Consider the following 17504-nt stretch of genomic DNA (forward strand, 5'->3'; position numbering starts at 1 on the left):
TGTTTATTCAACAACTGACTGACAACACTTGATAAATATCATAAAATTATGAATGCATGCAATATATATATATATATGATTATCATTTACTGTTACAATATGCATATATATATAGTTACAGTAAAATAAAGTAACAGGGTAACAGAGTAACAGGGTAACAGAGTAACAGGGTAACAGAGTAACAGGGTAACAGAGTAACGGGGTAACAGAGTAACAGAGTAACAGGGTAACAGGGTAACAGAGTAACAGAGTAACAGGGTAACAGAGTAACGGGGTAACAGAGTAACAGAGTAACAGGGTAACAGAGTAACAGGGTAACAGAGTAACAGTGTAACAGAGTAACAGGGTAACAGAGTAACAGGGTAACAGAGTAACAGGGTAACAGAGTAACAGGGTAACAGAGTAACAGGGTAACAGAGTAACAGGGTAACAGAGTAACAGAGTAACAGGGTAACAGAGTAACAGAGTAACAGGGTAACAGAGTAACGGGGTAACAGAGTAACAGAGTAACAGGGTAACAGAGTAACAGGGTAACAGAGTAACAGGGTAACAGAGTAACAGAGTAACAGGGTAACAGAGTAACAGAGTAACAGAGTAACAGGGTAACAGAGTAACAGAGTAACAGGGTAACAGAGTAACGGGGTAACAGAGTAACAGAGTAACAGGGTAACAGAGTAACAGGGTAACAGAGTAACAGAGTAACAGGGTAACAGAGTAACAGAGTAACGGGGTAACAGAGTAACAGAGTAACAGGGTAACAGAGTAACAGGGTAACAGAGTAACAGGGTAACAGAGTAACAGAGTAACAGTGTAACAGAGTAACAGAGTAACAGGGTAACAGAGTAACAGGGTAACAGAGTAACAGTGTAACAGAGTAACAGGGTAACAGGGTAACAGAGTAACAGGGTAACAGAGTAACAGGATAACAGGGTAACAGTGTAACAGGGTAACATGGTACCAGGATAACGGGGTAACAGGGTAACAGAGTAACAGAGTAACAGGGTAACAGTGTAACAGGGTAACAGAGTAACGGGGTAACAGGGTAACAGAGTAACAGGGTAACAGGATAACAGGGTAACAGTGTAACAGGGTAACAGGGTAACAGGGTACCAGGATAACGGGGTAACAGTGTAACAGGGTAACAGGGTAACAGGGTAACAGTGTAACAGGGTAACAGGATAACGGGGTAACAGGGTAACAGAGTAACAGGGTAACAGTGTAACAGAGTAACAGAGTAACAGGGTAACAGGGTAACAGAGTAACGGGGTAACAGAGTAACAGGGTAACAGGGTAACAGTGTAACAGAGTAACAGGGTAACAGAGTAACAGGGTAACAGAGTAACAGGGTAACAGAGTAACAGGGTAACAGAGTAACAGGGTAACAGAGTAACAGGATAACATAGTAACAGGGTAACAGAGTAACAGGGTAACAGAGAAACAGAGTAACAGGGTAACAGAGTAACAGGGTAACAGGGTAACAGAGTAACAGAGAAACAGAGTAACAAGGTAACAGAGTAACAGGATAACAGGGTAACAGGGTAACAGGGTAACAGGGTAACAGAGAAACAGAGTAACAGGGTAACAGAGAAACAGAGTAACAGGGTAACAGGGTAACAGAGTAACAGGGTAACAGTGTAACAGGGTAACAGGGTAACAGAGTAACGGGGTAACAGAGTAACGGGGTAACAGAGTAACAGGGTAACAGAGTAACAGGGTAACAGAGTAACAGGGTAACAGAGTAACAGGATAACATAGTAACAGGGTAACAGAGTAACAGGGTAACAGAGAAACAGAGTAACAGGGTAACAGAGTAACAGGGTAACAGGGTAACAGAGTAACAGGGTAACAGAGAAACAGAGTAACAAGGTAACAGAGTAACAGGATAACAGGGTAACAGGGTAACAGAGAAACAGAGTAACAGGGTAACAGAGAAACAGAGTAACAGGGTAACAGAGTAACAGGGTAACAGAGAAACAGAGTAACAAGGTAACAGAGTAACAGGATAACAGGGTAACAGGGTAACAGGGTAACAGAGTAACAGGGTAACAGTGTAACAGGGTAACAGAGTAACAGGGTAACAGAGTAACAGGGTAACAGAGTAACAGGGTAACAGTGTAACAGAGTAACAGGGTAACAGAGTAACAGGGTAACAGGGTAACAGGGTAACAGAGTAACAGGGTAACAGTGTAACAGGGTAACAGAGTAACAGGGTAACAGAGTAACAGGGTAACAGAGTAACAGAGTAACAGGGTAACAGAGTAACAGGGTAACAGAGTAACAGGGTAACAGTGTAACAGAGTAACAGGGTAACAGAGTAACAGGGTAACAGGGTAACAGAGTAACAGGGTAACAGAGTAACAGAGTAACAGGGTAACAGAGTAACAGAGTAACAGGGTAACAGAGTAACAGGGTAACAGGGTAACAGAGTAACAGAGTAACAGGGTAACAGTGTAACAGAGTAACAGGGTAACAGAGTAACAGGGTAACAGTGTAACAGAGTAACAGGGTAACAGTGTAACAGAGTAACAGAGTAACAGGCCGCGGCAGGAGTGTCGGCGGGATCTTCCCTCTCTTCGAGTCTCCGCTCAGCTGAGTGTTTATAGGCCGTCCTGTAATTATACATCAGTCAACCTGCTGAAGAATTCACTGTACTCTCTCAGACCTGCACAGAAACACAACTGTGACGTGTTTAGAGTTCAGGTGTGGTGCATACAGTGCTGAAAACACAGTGAGAAATGCTGGAAAGTGCTTTTAAAGACATTAGCATCATCTATTTCAATAAGCCGACGCTTGTGTGCACACATGTAGATGCTTATGTTGTGCTTTAGAGAACACTGGACGAAGAATTCTGTTGATCAAACTCTCCAGAGCTCTTCGTCATGTTTGACTGAATAATGTTGCTCTGTTTTTTTCTTCACTGGAATGATACGAAACTTGGTAAATGTGTTCTGAGTGGTTGCTACTAAGCTACTGTTAGGGTATTCTGAGTGGTTGCTAAGGTGTTGCTAAGCAGATGCAAATGTGTTCTGAATGATTGCTACTAAGCTACTGTTAGGGTATTCTGAGTGGTTGCTAAGGTGTTGCTATGCTGATGCAAATGTGTTCTGAGTGGTTGCTACTAAGCTACTGTTAGGGTATTCTGAGTGGTTGCTAAGGTGTTGTTAAGAATATGCTAATGCATTCTGAATGGTTGCTACTAAGCTACTGTTAGTGTTTTCTGAGTGGTTGCTAAGGTGTTTCTATGCAGATGCAAATGTGTTCTGAATGGTTGCTACTAAGCTACTGTTGGGGTATTCTGAGGGGTTGCTAAGGTGTTGCTAAGAATATGCAAATGCTTTCTGAATGATTGCTACTAAGCTACTGTTAGGGTATTCTGAGTGGTTGCTAAGGTGTTGCTATGCTGATGCAAATGTGTTCTGAGTGGTTGCTACTAAGCTACTGTTAGGGTATTCTGAGTGGTTGCTAAGGTGTTGTTAAGAATATGCTAATGCATTCTGAATGGTTGCTACTAAGCTACTGTTAGTGTTTTTTGAGTGGTTGCTAAGGTGTTTCTATGCAGATGCAAATGTGTTCTGAATGGTTGCTACTAAGCTACTGTTAGGGTATTCTGAGTGGATGCTAAGGTGTTTCTATGCAGATGCAAATGTGTTCTGAATGGTTGCTACTAAGCTACTGTTGGGGTATTCTGAGGGGTTGCTAAGGTGTTGCTAAGAATATGCTAATGCATTCTGAATGGTTGCTACTAAGCTACTGTTAGTGTTTTCTGAGTGGTTGCTAAGGTGTTGCTAAAAATATGCTAATGCATTCTGAATGGTTGCTACTAAGCTACTGTTAGTGTTTTCTGAGTGGTTGCTAAGGTGTTGCTAAGAATATGCTAATGCATTCTGAATGGTTGCTACTAAGCTACTGTTGGTGTATTCTGAGTGGTTGCTAAGGTGTTGGTATGCAGATGCAAATGTGTTCTGAATGGTTGCCAAGCTACTGTTATGGTATTCTGAGTGGTTGCTAAGGTGTTGTTAAGCAGAAGAAATGTGTTAATTATGTCATTAGTCTTATATTTTAGTATGTCTGATGATTTCACAGTAATAACAGAAAACAAAGCAGAAGATTCAGTTAATATCTAATGTCTCAAAATAAGCGTCTGATGGCAGTAACCTGAGGAACTGTGTGTGTGTGTGTGTGTGTGTGAGAGAGAGAGAGAGAGAGAGAGAGAGAGAGAGAGAGAGAGAGAGAGAGAGAGAGAGAGAGAGAGAGAGAGAGAGAGAGAGAGAGAGTGGGTGTAACATCTAAAGCGGTGACTAGTTACGTATAACCGGCTTTATTTCTACAGAACTTTATATAATACAGCAGCTTCACAGGGATAGACGGGGAAATAACTGTTAATGGTGCAGAATTCATCATCTAATTCAATTTAATCTGTAAAGCAGCTCCAGAAACCCGTTTATCATAAACTAGTTATTAAACTTCATGTCATGTGTATTTGTCACTCATGCATAAATGAAACAGGAGAAATATCTGTAAACTGTGTTGTGTTGTAAACACACAGTAACAAGTTTTATATATTTATTATCAATAAATCCAATTTGTTTCAATCTCAAACATGATCTAATTCCACATTTATCCACGTTCATACGAATGTAATTTAACTGTTAAACAGATTTATGCTGATTTTAAGCCATTTGAATAAATACATTTAAAAAAAAAAAATTCTCAAGTACAGAAATCTGACCTGTTTTAAAGATAAATCTTATTAAAGTTACAAAAGTTATTCAGAGAAGTGAGTGATTGTTTGTGTTTTGTTGTTTGATTGACAGTATAAACACAGACGGCAGCAGGAATATAGGCTACTGTCACTTTAAGAGCGGCACTGATCTAATATACAGATACACATGCGTTTCTTTCTCGACTGTTCTCGTTCACTTAAGACATACTGACTATGTTCATGAGGACACTTGCTAAGACGGGCTTGTTAGGATAAACTGTATTCAGTGTCCGCACGCCGGCAGATCTCTGTGCGCTTCGGTGACGAGTAATGAAAGTTTCCTTTCACGTCTTCATGCGCTTGAATATTTCAATTGGCACGTCGCTATCTCGAGTGTCGTTCATGTTTGTTCACGTTCATGTTCTCACAACATCGCATTGTTAGTTTCACACACTCGCCAACTCGGTTTGGTGCTTGACGAGTGTTATAATGATATACCCATTGTTATATATAAACACACACATATTATATTATATAGGGATGCACTGATATGAAAACTTTGGCTGATACCGATAACCAAATTTTTTCTATATTTGAAATATAAAAATAAATCTAAAATCAAATTTTTATACAATTTTTGAGAGCCTGATTACAAAAACTAAAGTGTCATCAAGTTCCAAACACACAATTATTATGATGTTCTCATCATCATCATGTAGCCGATACGACAGACTAGCTGCACTTCACCATATTTTCCTTTTTGAAGTGTTTACAATCATATTACAATCATATTAAAACCAACAGTGCGCATCTGAAGAGTCTCAGCGGACGGAGATAATACATTATTTATCAGCTTTAATATATTAGCCACATTTTCTTATCGGGCCGATAACGACAACATTAAAAATGAACATATAACGACCGATACCGATATGGTGGCCGATGTATCGTGCATCTCTAATATATATATATTTACAAACTTGAATGTTAGATGTGATGAGTTGATTGACCGCACTTCTTGTAATCCAAACGCATGGGGATTGATATGCAGTTCACAAACACACATGTAGAACTGAGGGTTTGTGGACGAGTTCTGGCCGCTAATCTCCGTCCTGAAGCCGCGGCTCTGGGTCCGCTTTCACGGCCTGGTCTCGCTGAAGTGAACCAGTCTGGCACCAGCTCAATGCAAACGAGCGCTGGGAACGAGAGTGTGTTCTTTAGACACACACTCATGCTGTCAGTCCTGCTAACCTTCCGTTAATGCCGTTGTGCTAATTAGCAAGTGTGTGAGAGCGCAGATGCTGTGAGTGACAGCTCCGCCAGACCGCAGCACTGAGATAAACACACACACACACACACTGATGAAGACAGCAAAGCTCAGGCTTGGAGGACTGGGATCTCCCACGCTTAGCTTCTGCTTCTCCGCAGAAGTGTCCGAGAAGCGGCCGGACATGAGGAGGCTCAGACTGGATCGCTTTACATGTCTATAGACCTCATGGACTTGTACAATAATGAAGCCTGAACTGTATGCCGTCTTCTTCAAAACTTTCTTTTGCTGATCAGTTTAGTCTGGTGGATGCCAAGCTTGTGTAAGTAAATCCTGTTGTTTTCAGGGAACGCTAATACACAGTAATAACCATAAAAATACATGCACACAAAAAATGTCTTATTAAAAGTGTGTCACCCCCTTTTTTTAATAGACATGAAAATTCACATTCCGAACTTAAATGGTTGTAATTCAAGAATGCTTTGGAATATAGATGTAAGATTGGTCTTATTTTAAAGAAGATTTTTGAAGAAGAAAATTTTTTGTAGAAGTGAAATAAATTAAGAAAGTTAAACAGAAAAAAAGTTATAGAAGTTTGAGTTTATGAAAATATACAACGTAATTATTCATATTTATATAAGATATATTTTTTCAAAACCTGGAGGACTCTAAAACTGCAAAACAATCAAAGCCAAAAATCTGCACAAGTTGTGTTTCAAATGTTAGGTTGATATCTCAGAAGATGAGCGTTCAGTGAGATGTAGTTTGGGCGCAGTACCACACTTCTCCACTAGTGGACATCACTGCCCATATAAGGGCGCCTCCATCTCCATATGTGGTTTGAGTCTGAACCATTATTTTTACAATTCTCATACAATTTATGAAGTAGTCATCCTATTCAGAAGTAGTGTTGGAAGTTTGGCAGATTCTGAAATGAACTCGACCTCTAAGAAACACAGAAGATCACGTATGTGCATTATAGCTCGCCGCCACATCACTAATGCTGAATCTATTACTGTTTTCTTCATATTCAAAACATTTTCAGAGCTTTTTTTCTAAAAGAATTGAACTGATGCTATCTTCTGAACTCTTGGCATGAAAACAAACTGAGGTTTCTATCATTCTTTCATGATTTTTCATGTTCATCACTATTTCAAAATAAAGGTCTGAACACGCCTGAGGAGGATGAACATATTCTTGTTGCAAATTGATAAATTATGGCATTTATTTTGAAAATCAGTCACTAAATATGTAAACTAGAGATTGTAAGCTTTCAAATGATATATAGTTTGTCGATATTAGTTTAGGTTTAGTATAGGATATTACTGGTTTAAATATGTAATGACTTTGGGCCCGCCGGTGGGCCGGTGACACTTAAGTTATTAGATTTGAATATAATATAATAACACTTTCAGCATTTCTCACTCGTTTACCTGAACTTTACTGTCACCTTTTAATTGACATTTCACTCTCAATAGAGTTATGCATGTTGCTCTAATACACACATTCTGACACACAATCCTCTAATAAGCATAACACTGCACGGCACACAAAAAAATGGATTGGGTTTTGTACTTTTTAAGAAATTTAAGATTATTTAAAAAAAAAAAGCATTGATTTGCATGATTTAATAGTTTACCATTCCAATTTGCATACTGAATTCTGCTTGGCTGTTCTTCATCGCATCTGTTAACTGTGGACCGCACTGTCAGATTATGTGTGTTTTTTACACAATCAACTAAATACATTGAATTATCTCAAACTCGATGGTGTTTAGTGGATTTTTCCTTCAGGAAATAAACATTTAGTGGCGCAACTCCATTGCATTTGCAGGAAAAAATGTGAAATGTGTCTTGAGATAAACACGAGAGAATCCACTCCCACTGAACTCTCCCTCGAAGCCACAACACACACATTTCCTGATCTCATCTGTGGAGCCTCGGCTGCGGCGGGCCTTTCACACACACTTTACTCAGTCCGATAGCTGTGTTCAGACTGAGGTGTGTGTGGCTCTGGTTGGCTGAAGGTCCCCGGACAGCATTAGTGATCGGGCACAGATCCACAGATCCTGGAACAATCATTATCCCGATCCATACAGCCGACGAGCAGGACTCGATCTGAGTTCTGCTGAACCCGTCTGACTCCAGCGCCACACATTCCAGCATTCTCCAGTGTTACCGCAGACTTGGGAAAGAGCAGATCTGGAAGTATTTCCACACACACACACACACACACACACGCCAGCGACTGGAAACACTTCTACACGGAGCAGAACAAACGTTTGTTTAGTAGCGGCGCTGGCTTCCAGCTCTCGGGTCGGGTCGCGTGTCCGACTGTAAAACACAGCGAGTGTGTCTTCTCAACTTCTGTCTTGTGAACAACTTTTCCATTTGACAACTAACTACGCTTAACACACACATCTATCTCCATCACTATCAGGTTTAGTTTGATAACATCCTGTGGTAACTGACTTTATATTTATATAATTAGTTAATCTCACTTTAGTGCTTGTAGGCCTATATATATATATTTGTTTTTTGTGCATAATTGGTCAAATTGATTGACAATAATGCACAATAAAAGTGAATTTGTCTTAGTTTTTACATCTCATATTTCATCATTGCCAAACAAGCCAACAACGTTTCCATCCTAACTTATGCACAAAAGTGGAACGTTGCGTAGAACATTTATAGATCCATCAGCTCGTCACTGCGTCATCAACCTACGGCTGTGTTACTGTGAGAGGCTAGCGCCCCTAGCGGCGGAAACAATTACACTGTAGCTTTAAACGTGTTTTCCCCTTAAACTAAAAGACTCTGATATTGCACACCCTTAGGTGTGTGTTAGTCCTGCTGCAACACACTACAACACACCCTTACGAGTCTTTTAGTCACGCGTTCAAGAGAACACAATCATTATAACAGTGTTAGTTTCTGAAATGTGTCTGTTCTCCTCCATCATAGCGAGTGTGTGTCGAGCGTCAGAGGAACTCAGTCACCGCTGTCGTGTTCTCTGGCGTTCGGATCTGGTGTTCGGGAACACACTCGTGTGTGTGAGACGCTTCTGGAGGGAATTACACACACACTCATTCTGATCACACACTTCCACTCTCAGAAACACCAAACCAACATTAGAGACGCTGCGACGCCATTGGCCCGCTGGTTACTCCAGTTATCCAATCACAGCTGAGGCGGAGTCACATGAGGTTTGAGGGATTTCTGATTGGATAAAACAGTCATCTGCCTCAATGAGCACATCTGGGTTTTAAAGGCATTTATCGCAAGTGTTTCTTATGCAATATTACAAAATGCACATAAAAAGGTGGATGGAAACATGGCTAACGATTATTTCACATCTCGTGGTACAACTGACTTTTTAAATGATTTAATTAGTTTAATTAGATTCACTCGATGATCGGCACACACTCTCTGATCGACTCGCTGACTGACACACACACACACACACACACACACACACACACACAAACACACACACACACACACGATGATCGTCACACACTCTCTGATCGACTCGCTGACTGGCACACACACACACACACACACGATGATCGTCACACACTCTCTGATCGACTCGCTGACTGACACACACACACACACACACACACACACACACACACACACACACAAACACACACACACACACGATGATCGTCACACACTCTCTGATCGACTCGCTGACTGGCACACACACACACACACACACACACGATGATCGTCACACACTCTCTGATCGACTCGCTGACTGGCACACACACACACACGATGATCGTCACACACTCTCTGATCGACTCGCTGACTGGCACACACACACACACACGATGATCGTCACACACTCTCTGATCGACTCGCTGACTGGCACACACACACACACGATGATCGTCACACACTCTCTGATCGACTCGCTGACTGACACACACACACACACACACACACACACACACACACACACACACACACACACACACACACACACACACACTCGCTCGCTGATTGGCAGCCGTAGGATCAGATGAAACTGGACTTCTCCGTGTGTCATCATGTGTTAAAGTGAAGAAACTGTGTTAGAAGTGTCGCTATTTTAATCTGCATGTTCGTGGTTTCAGACTTGTATCATCGGTCATGCTGTTACTTTTTAATCTTTAATCTTGTGGTAAACACTTTATTATTGGTTAACATTAGTTAACATGAACTAGAAATGAAAGATAATTCTAAAGCATTTAATAGTTGTAAGTTAATGTCTCTATCGGTTAATAAATAAAACTGCACGAATGTTGCCGCGGAGGAACACAGTTTGTCTCGTGCTCGTGATTCGGTTCTGCTTCTGAAGCGATCTACCGCGACATCAGTCCCGAGCTCTTGCACATGTCCATTAATAACAAGTTATTGTTTATATATATTTTCATGTAAACATCCCATAATGCTAAAAATGTATAACAATGATTTACTTTTACTTTTTTTCTAATCTAATATTTTAGGCTATTATATATTTTTTTTACATTTAGTTTCATCTTATTATTTCGGACCTCAGTTTGAAACCCCGCCCACACGGTCAGAGGCCCGCCCTCTCGCTCTGATTGGCGGGTTCGGCTGTCCGTCATCAGGCTGACAGAGATGCAGAAACACACACACACACACACACACACACACTGAAACACACTAGCTCTTTGACAGGCTGAAACTGGACACTGCCGAAACTCTGAACCGTTTGCTCACTTTTATCAGACTTCATCATGTCGCAGGTAAGAAGAACTCCGCATTCCTTCTGCTTTTCGGAGACGTGATGTGTAGTTTTCAGCTTTATCGAGGACAGACGGCGAGTTTTGAGGAGGTGTGTGGCAGATTCTGTCTGTGAAAGCCATTATAAGTCTCTTGACTTCGGAAAGAAAGAGAGAGAGAGAGATCGCCTCGGATGTCTTGAAGTAATCGCGGAAGTTTATCTCGGGACATTTCTCTTCTTTATAGTCTGTCAGTGTTCAGATGTCCCTCAGTCCACATCAGCGTTTAATAATGACTGAAAATAGCGTGATCAATATGGCAACTTGATGCTGATTTAATTAGCAATGCAATATACAAATGCATGCTGTAAAATATGCACAAATATATCTCAATATTTATTTGCACCAAGTGTCATTGAATTAAAAGCAATTTTATTTTATTCCAGAAACATTCGTATGTAAAGTCAGATATCTAAAGCAAGTAATAAGAATCACGTACATACATATGAAGAGTTAGAGTTAGATATGAAGAGGACAAACTAAAGACAGAGTATGAGAAGAAAATAAAAGATTAAGTACCCTACATTTTTATAGGGAAGCAATACTAAGAAGAGATAATCAGAAAAAACAACAGTATTTGACAGAAAGCTGGTTAACCCGAGCCGTCTGTACAGTCCTCCACAGTAATGCCGTGTTATGCTGGAAAGGTTATGCGCTGGTTGTCACAGAGTTTAATGAGAAACTTCATGAATCCACCGAACCCCAGTTGATCTGAAGACATGAATGCAGATCTGAGGAGAACACCAGCGTTCCTGCATCTGAGCGAACACTGGCATATCTTCCTGGTGAGGTCAGATGGGGAAACTTCTGCTATCGTTTATCATGTGGATCAGACATGATCAGAGCCGGCTGAACCCCGAGTGTGCAAACACAGAGCCGGCTAAACCCCGAGTGTGCAAACACCAGAGCCGGCTGAACCCCGAGTGTGCAAACACATAGCCGGCTGAACCCCGAGTGTGCAAACACCAGAGCCGGCTGAACCCTGAGTGTGCAAACACCAGAGCCGGCTGAACCCCGAGTGTGCAAACACCAGAGCCGGCTGAACCCCGAGTGTGCAAACACCAGAACCGGCTGAACCCCGAGTGTGCAAACACCAGAGCCGGCTGAACCCCGAGTGTGCAAACACCAGAGCCGGCTGAACCCCGAGTGTGCAAACACCAGAACCGGCTGAACCCCGAGTGTGCAAACACCAGAGCCGGCTGAACCCCGAGTGTGCAAACACATAGCCGGCTGAACCCCGAGTGTGCAAACACCAGAGCCGGCTGAACCCTGAGTGTGCAAACACCAGAGCCGGCTGAACCCCGAGTGTGCAAACACCAGAGCCGGCTGAACCCCGAGTGTGCAAACACCAGAACCGGCTGAACCCCGAGTGTGCAAACACCAGAGCCGGCTGAACCCCGAGTGTGCAAACACCAGAGCCGGCTGAACCCTGAGTGTGCAAACACAGAGCCGGCTGAACCCCGAGTGTGCAAACACCAGAGCCGGCTGAACCCCGAGTGTGCAAACACCAGAGCCGGCTGAACCCCGAGTGTGCAAACACCAGAGCCGGCTGAACCCCGAGTGTGCAAACACCAGAGCCGGCTGAACCCTGAGTGTGCAAACACAGAGCCGGCTGAACCCCGAGTGTGCAAACACCAGAGCCGGCTGAACCCTGAGTGTGCAAACACAGAGCCGGCTGAACCCCGAGTGTGCAAACACAGAGCCGGCTGAACCCCGAGTGTGCAAACACCAGAGCCGGCTGAACCCCGAGTGTGCAAACACCAGAGCCGGCTGAACCCCGAGTGTGCAAACACCAGAGCCGGCTGAACCCCGAGTGTGCAAACACCAGAGCCGGCTGAACCCCGAGTGTGCAAACACCAGAGCCGGCTGAACCCCGAGTGTGCAAACACCAGAGCCGGCTGAACCCCGAGTGTGCAAACACCAGAGCCGGCTGAACCCCGAGTGTGCAAACACAGAGCCGGCTGAACCCCGAGTGTGCAAACACAGAGCCGGCTGAACCCCGGATCAGGAGCTGTGGACGGTCTTTCACAGCATTGATCTGCTGACCGCCTGCAGCTCTGCTCAGTGTCAGGGCTTTAGATTGATCTGTGGGACCCGGACACGTGTGTGTCAGACGTCACGCGGTACACGAGTAACTGGAGTTATGTAATCAGATTACTTTTGTCAAGTAACAAGTAGGGGTGTCACAATATATCGCAAGAATATGCGGGGAGAGCCGGGACGATGAAACATGGAGATTTCCTTGAAAACCGCTCACGTCATGTATGTCACGAAACTTGACGTACATGACATGGGGCGGCAGTGGCTCAGTGGTTCATGTAGGTTGTCTACAAACTGGAAGGTTGGTGGTTCAATCCCCGGTTCCACCTGACCAAGTGTCGAGGTGTCCATGAGCAAGACACCTAACCCCAGCTGCTCCCGACACACACACACACACACACACACACACACACACACACACACACACACACACACACCGAACCCCAGCTGCTCCCGACACACACACACACACACACACACACCGAACCCCAGCTGCTCCCGACGAGCTGGATCGCCTTGCATGGCTGACACCGCCGTCGGTGTGTGAATGAGTGAATGTGAGGCAACATGTAAAGCGCTTTGGTGGCCATTGGGTCTGTGAAAGCGCTATATAAATGCAGTCCATTTACCGTGACGTGAGCGGTTTTCAAGGAAATCTCTGGAGCTACAGCCGGAGAGCTGTGTTTGAGTGCGTGAATTCTTTCGTGCGGGACTTTTTTTTTACTGACAAGTTGTATATTATTGCTTCATGTCCATTGTAATGATGATACGGCAGGTGTTCTGCAACACACCCTTAAGTGTGCAATATCAGAGTCTTTTAGTTTAAGGGAAAAACAGGTTTAAAGCTACAATATGTCATATTTTCCGCCGCCTCAGGCGTAGGTTGATGACGCAGTGACGAGCTGAATGCTGGGACTTGCTGTCGAGCGGATGGATCTAATCATGTTAATGGATGAGTGAAAACATTGATGTTTTTAACACTACAGTGGTGTGAAGCTGTCGTGATGGCTAATAATAGACGGATATCACACGCGAGTCCCGCGGATATGAAGGAAAAAGGATTAATTATACCGAACTACACACAGCTGCTGAATTATACTCACACAGGTCCGTTTATTTGACGTATTAAACTCGTGAGGTTACGCAGCGCTGTCACTCGCTCTAACGTTACACTATCACACTAAACTGCATGTGTTGAGTTATAATGTTATTCTATGTGTTAGTTCGTTTGCTATATGAAACTAGCAGCTACTAGTGAGCTAGATCAACATTATATATAACATGCAGATCATATTCTAACATGTCATAATGTTGAGTTATATAACATTGATTAGTTTTATGTACATTTGCTCGCCTGTCTAATAAAGTATGTTCAAGAGCGGTGTCGCTGTCAACTCGTCAAGCTCTGTCGAGTCCAAGTTAGCCGCGGATGCTAGCTCTCGGCGTCTCGAAAACACCACGCTGATATTGAGCCTCGGTTTAGTTCTCCTTTTGTCGCAAAGTCTGCTTGCCATGGTCTACGTGCCGCTAAACGTTACGCACTACACAGTTACGCACCACGTCTGTCGCCATGGTTACGTCATGGCTACGGCAGTACGAGCGGGAACCGAGGATAGCGCGGATATTGCGCATAAATTTTTTTCCGGGACAGGCCATTATTTAAAATTGGAATTTCTCCAATTTCTCTTTGGAGACTTTTGTGATATTGTAAGAACACAACTGGGAATATATCTCTGTGCAAGTGAATTTTGGATATTTTACAAAATTCTTACATATTGCAGCTTTAACTGGCGGGAGGCTAATATGTTCATAAAAACAAGGATTAGATGAATAGTTGCCGTTTAAACTGTTATGTTTCATCCGTAAATGAAATAAAGGTGAAACTCGAAAAATTTGAATATGGTGCAAAAGTAAAAAAAAAAGTTTCACTTAAAAGGTGAAACTAATATATTATATAGACTCATTACATGCAAAGTGAGATATTTCAAGCCTTTATTTGTTGTAATTTTGATGATTATGGCTTACAGATTATGAAAACCTTTTCACAATATTCTCATTTTGAATTTGGGGTTTTCATAATTTCTTATTTTTGCAGTAAAATAAATGTAAAGAACCGAATCACAGATTGCCTCATGGCCACATGCAAGTAAAGACGAGACAGAGGCAACAGGAACTATATATATATCGTCTCATATATTTTGAATTCAGTTTATTTTTATTTACTTTTATGACATAATTAGCATATTTTATTTATTTTATTGAGACTTTATAATATAAATGTACAAATAATGAAAAAAACAAAAAAACAGCAACTGTTTTTCCGCCGTGGCGTCAGGATCACAGTGACCAGAGCTGGCAGCTGTGTGTGTGTGTGTGTGTGTGTGTGTGTGTGTGTGTGTGTGTGTGTGTGTGTGTGTGTGTGTGTGTGTGTGTGTGTGTGTGTGTGTGTGTGTGTGTGTGTGTGTGTGTGTGTGTGAGGTTGTGCAGTCCGTCAGTGCCGGTCCTCAGGCCACATCTGACACGAGCTGCTCTGAAGCTGCTGGGGAAAAAACACACTCACACTCTCTCTCTCTCTCTCTCTTCTCTCTTTCTCTCTCTCTTCTCTCTCTCTCTCTCTCTCTCTCTCTCTCTCTCTCTCTCTCTCTCTCTCTCTCTCTCTCTCTCTTTCAGCTTATTCTCCATGAGAGAGAGAGAGAGAGAGAGGGGGGGGGGGGGGGGGCGAGTGATATTGCAGACGAGTCACGGAACGCATTTGATTCTATTTATCATTCATATTTAATAACTGTCGCTGATGGGAGTTTGACCCATATCTCCAAACCTGTCAAGAACATGCTAATCATATTTCATAGTAGTAAACATATAAATATATAAAATAAACATATTTTGCATAGGAATATTTTATTTTAGAATCATCTTTTTAGGACAATTAAGCAAAATTTCACCCAAATTCTCATCACCATAATGTATATAAATATCCAGTTACATTATTTAAACATTATTTAAAAAAGTTTGTACTGCAATAATTTACACTTTAATTTTAAACTATAATTAAAATGTAAATGAATTAAATAAATGTATGTATGTATACTGTATGTATATCATATATCATAACAGTCACAGGCAGGAAAAGCAATGCTAAGGTCATCTAAGGTCATGTGTCCAAACTAATTCTATGATATTTTGTTACAAATCCATCTGTCACTTGGTATTATGGCTAATATAAAACAATATTTGCTCTGTGTATCCGGCGAAAATCTGCCGTTTTCTCTCTTCTGCCTGTCGTGCTTTTTGTTGGACTTTGTGGTTCGTGGGAAAATTAATTAAAGATTAATTCATTTGAAGGCGTTTTTATATCCGTGTAACATCTGGGCCTGAAGCAAAACCCATCGACTGGACAGCAGGAGAGGAAGAAGAAGAGGAGGAGAGGAAGAAAGAGGAGGAGAGGAGAAAAAAGGAGGAGAGAGGAGGAGAAAAGAGGAGGAGAGAGGAGAGGAGAAAAAAGGAGGAGAGGAGAAAAGAGGAAGAGAGAGGAGAAGAAAGAGGAGAGGAGAAAAGAGGAGAGAGGAGAGGAGATAAGAAAAAAGGAGGAGAGGGGAAAAAAGGAGGAGAGAGGAGAAGAGAGAGGAGAGGAGAAAAGAGGAGAAGAGAGAGGAGAGGAGAAAAGAGGAGAGAGGAGAGGAGATGAGAAAAAAGGAGGAGAGGAGAAAAGAGGAGGAGAGAGGAGAAGAGAGAGGAGAGGAGAAAAAAGGAGGAGAGGAGAAAAGAGAGGAGAGGAAAAAAGAGAAGGAGAGAGGAGAGGAGAAAAGAGGAGGAGAGAGGAGAAGAGAGAGGAGAGGAGAAAAGAGGAGAGGAGATGAGAAAAAAGGAGGAGAGGAGAAAAGAGAGAGGAGAGGGGAAAAAAGGAGGAGAGTAGAAAAGAGGAGAGAGGAGAGGAGATGAGGAGAAGAGAGAGGAGAGGCGAAAAAAGGAGGAGAGGAGAAAAGAGAGGAGAGGAAAAAAGAGAAGGAGAGAGGAGAGGAGAAAAGAGGAGGAGAGGAGAAAAGAGGAGGAGAGAGGATAGGAGAAAAGAGGAGGAGAGAGGAGATGAGAAAAGAGGAGGAGAGGAGAAAAGAGGAGGAGAGGAGAGGAGAAAAGAGGAGGAGAGAGGATAGGAGAAAAGAGGAGGAGAGAGGAGAGGAGAAAAGAGGAGGAGAGGAGAAAAGAGGAGGAGAGGAGAGGAGAAAAAAGGAGGAGAGAGGAGAAAAGAGGAGGAGAGAGAAGAGGATAAAAGAGAAAGGAGAAAAGAGGAGATGAAGGAGAGGAGAAAAGAGGAGATAAAGGAGAGGAGAAAAGAGGAGATGAAGGAGAGGAGAAAAGAGGAGGAGAGAGGAGAAAAGAAAAGAGGAGGAGAGAGGAGAGGAGAAAAGAGGAGAGGAGAAAAGAGGAGGAGAGGAGAAAGGAGAAAAGAGGAGATGAAGGAGAGGAGAAAAGAGGAGATGAAGGAGAGGAGAGGAGAAAAGAGGAGATGAAGGAGAGGAGAAAAGAGGAGGAGAGGAGAAAGGAGAAAAGAGGAGATGAAGGAGAGGAGAAAAGAGGAGAGAGGGGAGGAGAAAAGGAGATGAAGGAGAGGAGAAAAGAGGAGGAGAGGAGAAAGAGGAGATGAAGGAGAGGAGAAAGAGGAGATGAAGGAGAGGAGAAAAGAGGAGATGAAGGAGAGGAGA

At 42.6% G+C, this 17504-nt stretch overlaps 1 protein-coding gene across 1 annotated transcript in view; it reads left to right on the forward strand.

The window, feature by feature from the left end:
- Nucleotides 1–10597: 10597 nt before the first annotated feature.
- Nucleotides 10598–17504, forward strand: part of mid1 (midline 1) — a 40303-nt gene continuing 33396 nt past the window's right edge. Inside the window, exon 1 of the mRNA XM_079619929.1 lies at nt 10598–10728. The gene's annotated coding sequence lies outside the window, so the exon portion shown is untranslated. The remainder of the gene's footprint in view (nt 10729–17504) is intronic.

Source organism: Phoxinus phoxinus, assembly GCF_949152265.1.
Source record: "Phoxinus phoxinus genome assembly, chromosome: 7".
NCBI classification, from domain to species: domain Eukaryota; kingdom Metazoa; phylum Chordata; class Actinopteri; order Cypriniformes; family Leuciscidae; genus Phoxinus; species Phoxinus phoxinus.